A 5492-nucleotide genomic window follows, 5' to 3' on the forward strand; every position below is an offset into this window, starting at 1 on the left:
GGCCCGGCTGTGCTGTCACTGCCAGGGGAACGCTGGGGCTGCTGGCCCGGCTGTGCTGTCACTGCCAGGGGAACGCTGGGGCTGCTGGCCCGGCTGTGCTGTCACTGCCAGGGGAACGCTGGGGCTGCTGGCCCGGCTGTGCTGTCACTGCCAGGGGAACGCTGGGGCTGCTGGCCCGGCTGTGCTGTCACTGCCAGGGGAACGCTGGGGCTGCTGGCCCGGCTGTGCTGGCACTGCCAGGGGAACGCTGGGGCTGCTGGCCCGGCTGTGCTGTCACTGCCAGGGGAACGCTGGGGCTGCTGGCCCGGCTGTGCTGTCACTGCCAGGGGAACGCTGGGGCTGCCCCGCTCCTGCCCCACCCCATCAGCTCTGCCAGCGCCTCCAGGGGACACAAAGGCTGAGCCCAAGGGTGAGAGTTGCACAAGGGGCTGAGCTGGCATCTGGGACCCATTGGGATCATGGAGTGCAGCCCCCGGCCCTGCACAGACACCCCAACAATCGCAGCCTGTGCATCCCTGGCAGCGCTGGCCAAAGGCTCCTGGAGCTGCGGCAGCCTCGGGGCCGTGCCCATTCCCTGGGGAGCCTGGGCACTGCCCCAGCCCCCTGGGGGGGAAGAAGCTTTTGCTCATCTCCAGCCCAGCCCTGCCCTGGCCCAGCTCCAGCCGTTCCCTCGGCTCCTGTCCCTGCTCACCTGGGCAGAGATCAGAGCTTGCCCACAGAAGCTGTGGCTGCCCCTGGATCCCTGGAAGTGTCCAAGGCCAGGTTGGATGGGGATTGGAGCAGCCTGGGATAGTGGAAGGTGTCCCTGCCCATGGCAGGGGATGGAATGAGATGAACTTTAAGGTCTCTTCCAAGCCAAGGCATTCTGTGATTCTGTGATTTTGGGGGAGATGCTGAAGCTCTGGCTCAGCTTTATCCCAGCAAATGTCTGGAGCCAGCAGCAGCCATGGGTGGGATCATCTCCTCCTCCCTCTTGCTGTGGCTGTAACTCACCCAAGGGCAGTGTCATAAATGAAATTGAAATTTGGGTGACTAGGGCTATTGGGTTAACAGCAATTTAATAACAAGAAAAAAATGATACAATTTAGTGAATTGAATACAAGAATCCAATTTAATAAAATAATACAATTTAGTGGATTGAATAGCAATTTGATATAGAAGGAATACAATGTAGTAAAAGAGTACAATTTAGTGAATATATTCATATATATATATACATATGTATATATATATATATGAATAAATATATGAATATAGATTTCCAGTAATTATGATTAAAGCATAAGCAAAACTGACCAGGGTACAGAGAGGGCTTCTCACAGCACCTCAAGTATGAAACAAAAAAATTCAAACTAAACTTATATACTGTATGCTTATAAATATTCATTCATGTTTCCCCTAAGTCTCCTCTAATTTCTAATTCTTTAATTTTACATCACTATTCTTCATGGTGCATGCTTCACTTGTTGCTAAGGGGTCTTCAGTCTTCTTTTAGTGGTATTTTGGACAAAGGCTTACACGCATCGTCGTTGTCCGCTGGATAACCTCACGGGCTGTGTGTGCATACTAAGCGTTGTGTTATGTAAGTAAGCATTGTGCTCCACTAATTAGTCTTATAATTTATAATTTTCAGGCCCTATACCTAAAGTCATTCCAACGTTATCCATCTCAAGGTTGATTTTGTCTTAGGACATCTCTTATCTCAAAACTATATCCTGTACCTTAATTTTAACATGTAACATCTGTAGAGGGGTACATCTGCCTTGTAACACCAATTCCCTTGATTGCTCCTCATAATAACTTTCCAAATAGTTACACTTTAGTTAGCACAAATCATTTCCATTTATTACAGGAGGGCGTGAAAACAGGAGCATTGTTTGGTGTGGCCTCCTCTCTGCCTTTCACACCTTTCAGTGCTTTGAGCCAGCCAAGAGCTTTCTCCAGGAGTGCAATGAAGCAGCTGTTCCTGCTCCCAGCTCTGGCTCTTCCCAGTCTCTGCCCCTGCCTGGTTTTGTCCCTCTTGCTGTGCCCTCTGTTCCCCCAGGGGGCTGCCCCAGGCTGAGGGATCAGATGCAGGCACTGCTGCTGCTCCCTGGGGACCAGCCCCAGTTTGGTTGTTGCTGTCAGTGCCAGCAGAAGCGGTGGCTGGAGCAGCGGGTGCTGACAGTGGCCCAAGGCCCGGGGCTGGAGGGGTCCCTGGGCTGGGGCTGGGAGGGAGCTGCCCCTTGTTCTCCCTCTGCCTCCCGCAGAGCTGGGCCGGGCACAAGTGGGGCAGCAGAGCCAACAGGGAGCCTGCGAGTCTCTTGCAGCCGTGCCTGCTCAGAGTTTGGCCTTGGAGCTTCAGGTGGGCAAAGGCAGCTGCTCTGCTCCCTCTGCGTGTGCCCGTGTTCAGCAGTGCTGCTCCATCAGTCTGTGCCCAGCAACGGGGAAAAGCCTCAGCCCTGCAGGGCCAGGAGCTGCCGGGCTCTGCCTGAGCAGCTCAGCCAGCGGGAAGGGAGCTGCTCCACACGGGAACCAGGAGCAAAGGACGTGCCTTTTCTAGGACTTGTTTTATGTATAAAAAAACCCAAAGCATAATAACAAGAAACAAAAAACAAGAAACAAAACAAAACAAAAAAACCACCAAAAAAAAAAAAGAAAGATAAAAATTACCCTCAAATGTGTACTGAAAAATCTTCTATAACTCTGCAGTAAGAAAGAGGTAACTGATCTTTTGAAAAAGAGAACTCAGCTTTGATTTTAGTTCCTTAGTTTGTACACATGCTAGTGGAAAGGATCCATTAGCTGCCTTCCTTTAGAGATTTGATGGATGATTTCCAATATCGAGATATTTTACACTGCAGTTAAAGGAATAGGAAATTGAAATTCATGTTCTTCATGACTGTGTCTTGAGTGTCAAAATTTTGCAGTTTGAAACCTGGACCTAAAGCGTTGCAAATGGAAGTGATAAATCCCAATGGACTGAGGGAATGCAGCTTTTCCTATGGGATGTGCAGCACTCCAAGGACTTCCTCAGTGGGGCTGTGGCTGCTTGGAGCTTTGTCCTGTGCCACTCCGGGATGTCATGAAATGGGACTTCACCTGCCACCAGCCCAGGTCACGCTCTGCCACCCCAGCTCCTTGGACCTTGTGTCCCCAAAGAAGACACAAGGTGTTTCTGCTGCTCCACCTTTGCACAGATCCACAGAGAGCTGGGATTATCCCAAGTCTCGTGTCTCCACTGTGCCATATTCCTAAAGAACCAGCAGCCCATCCCAACAAATATGGTGAGTTATGTGGATAGTTGTCAGCTCCCTTTCCTGCCTAGAAATCCTGAAACTGCTTCTAAATGCTGTTCCCTTCAGCTCTTGGACACCTACTGACACAGAGCTGGGAAAAAAATGCCCTGGCCATGGCTTACAAGGTGAGTTCTGCCAAAGTTAGAGTTCTGTGGGAAATCTCTATCCATCCCTATCCTTTTAATATATCTGTACGTGGGGGTGTGCGTGGATGTGTCTTGTATGGAAAGGAAGGAGTGTGCAAACAACGTGACTGACACTTTCATTCTCTGTGTTCATTCCATACTCATGGGTACCAAGATATTATGGAAATCTTTGCAAGGACAGACCTTCTGTCCATGGATACAGAGACATCCAAGAGCCCCTGGCACAGACAGACTTTGCTGCTCTTCAGCCACTGACAGGATGAGTCCCTGAGACTGGGGCTTGGCCTTCCTCGTGGTGAGGGGCATCGAGGAAGGCTGCAGTGTGATGGAGACTGTGATGGGCTGGGAACTCACTGGGGGAAAGGAGGGAGCAGTTGTGAAGTAAAAGGCAGGTGTAGGACAAAACTGTTCAGAGAAGGGCTGAGCTAGAGCTTGAGCAAGATGAAAAATGTCATTTGGAGTCATCCCAGATGGATTTAATTTCAGAAGTTATGGAACAAGTTTAATTTTTGGGGGGTGTCATGTTTTCCCTTGGTGGTGGACACTCTGCAGACTTGAGCTGCATTGCCAAAATGCTCAAGTCTCTGCTGCAGGTCACAGCGTTTCTTCTTTGGCTGATCCCGGCCCGGTGCTGAGCCCAGCAGAGCCCTGGCAGAGCCCAGAGCAGCCTCAGCATCCGCAGAGCCCGGCTGCAAGGAGAGAAAGCAGAAACCGCCCGTCAGCTGAAGGCTCCTGTCCCCTTGTCCCAGCCAGCCGCGGTGCCCAGGCCATGCTGGCCGTGCTCAGAGCTGGGCCCAAAGCTGCCCATCACTGCTGCCTTGGGGAGCAGAGCAGGAGGGCAGGACATGTGCCCAGCCTGCAGCCAGCCACGGCAGATCCAGCCCCTCAGCAGCTGCCCAGAGCGGGATGCTCCTGTGCCCGCTGCCATCTCCCAAAAGCTCTTGTCCCACCCATGCCAAGGAGATGAGGACCCACCTCACACCATCCGCTGCCACAAGAAAAGCTGGTCCCAAATGATGTCCTCAGTCTTCTCCAAGGGCACGGCCCATCCACGCCACAGCTGGTCCCAAGCACTTCCTGATCCAGACTGGACCCCACCTGGAACGCTTCCTTTAGAAAAACAAACAACAAATTAATGAAAATAGGTCACAGACAAAAACGGGAAACAAGAAAAATGGTAAAAAAATCTTATGTCTGTCAGGAGCTTGAGGAAGTCCCAACCCCTACATTCTTGGGGAAAAACCCACCCATGGGTGAGGGAAGCCTATGCTTTCTCCCTTTCCCCCTGCACTGTCCCCCAAAATCACGGTGATCCCAAAGCAAAGCAGGGGAGTGGAGCAGCCCAAGCCCTTCCTTGCCTGCACAGCAAAGCAGCCGTGCTCAGGTTCTGGAGTCCCACCTGTGCTCCTGCCATGGGGGTTTGTTTGTGTCGGGCTGGCTGCCCCAACCCCAGCCCGGGGCACGGTGGGTGCTGGGGGCTGTTGGCAGGGCCAGGATCCCACTCCCATTTCGTAACCACCCCAGCCCACGCCCCCAGCCCTGCCAAAAACCAGCTGGGCAGCCACTGAGGAATCAGTTGCATCTGCCCCAGCAAAGGGGAAACCTTTGGTTCCCGGCCAATGCACAAATCTGGGAGCATCCCCCTGGGTCTGGACTTACCTGAAAATTCCCTGTGGAGCCTGGCTTTGAAGAAGGTGCCAGAATCAAAGTCCATCATCGCCAGATCCCGCTGGCCAGGTGGAGGAAGAGGTTGTCATCCTTGCTGCTGTCCTCCATGTCTCCAGCAGCAGCAGCAGCAGCCCCACCTGGTACAGCTTCTCCAGGGGCTCCTTCTTCCCTGGGGTGACACCAGGCTGTCAGGGTTCTGCCCAGGGCCTGGCTGTCAGTGAAGCAGGACAAGCAAAACCAGCTCAGATGGTGCCCACCAGTGCTGGGCAGAGCAGCTCAGCTCCAGCACAAGGGCTGTGTGCTCCCATTCCATGACCGCAGTGCAGTGACACAGGCAGGACAAAAAAGTCTGGGTTTCTTTGCTGCTGATTGCCAGGGCATGTGTGGAGCTGTAACTTAC

The 5492-nt window shown here is 52.7% G+C and overlaps 1 protein-coding gene and 1 long non-coding RNA gene across 3 annotated transcripts in view; one reads left to right on the forward strand and one right to left on the reverse strand.

Moving 5' to 3' along the window:
- Positions 1 to 5492, forward strand: part of LOC147646364 (maestro heat-like repeat-containing protein family member 7) — a 195784-nt gene that overhangs the window by 127120 nt on the left and 63172 nt on the right. The gene's annotated exons all lie outside the window — the stretch shown is intronic.
- LOC147646371 (uncharacterized) lies at positions 3875 to 5303 on the reverse strand. The gene is made up of 3 exons (XR_015281888.1): positions 5084 to 5303; positions 4400 to 4534; positions 3875 to 4113 (listed from the first exon to the last, which is right to left on the reverse strand). It is a non-coding gene; the product is annotated as an uncharacterized LOC147646371 (long non-coding RNA).

The sequence above is a fragment of the Cyanistes caeruleus genome, unplaced genomic scaffold (genome assembly GCF_971803275.1).
Source record: "Cyanistes caeruleus unplaced genomic scaffold, bCyaCae1.hap1.1 HAP1_SCAFFOLD_100, whole genome shotgun sequence".
Taxonomy (NCBI): Eukaryota; Metazoa; Chordata; class Aves; order Passeriformes; family Paridae; genus Cyanistes; species Cyanistes caeruleus.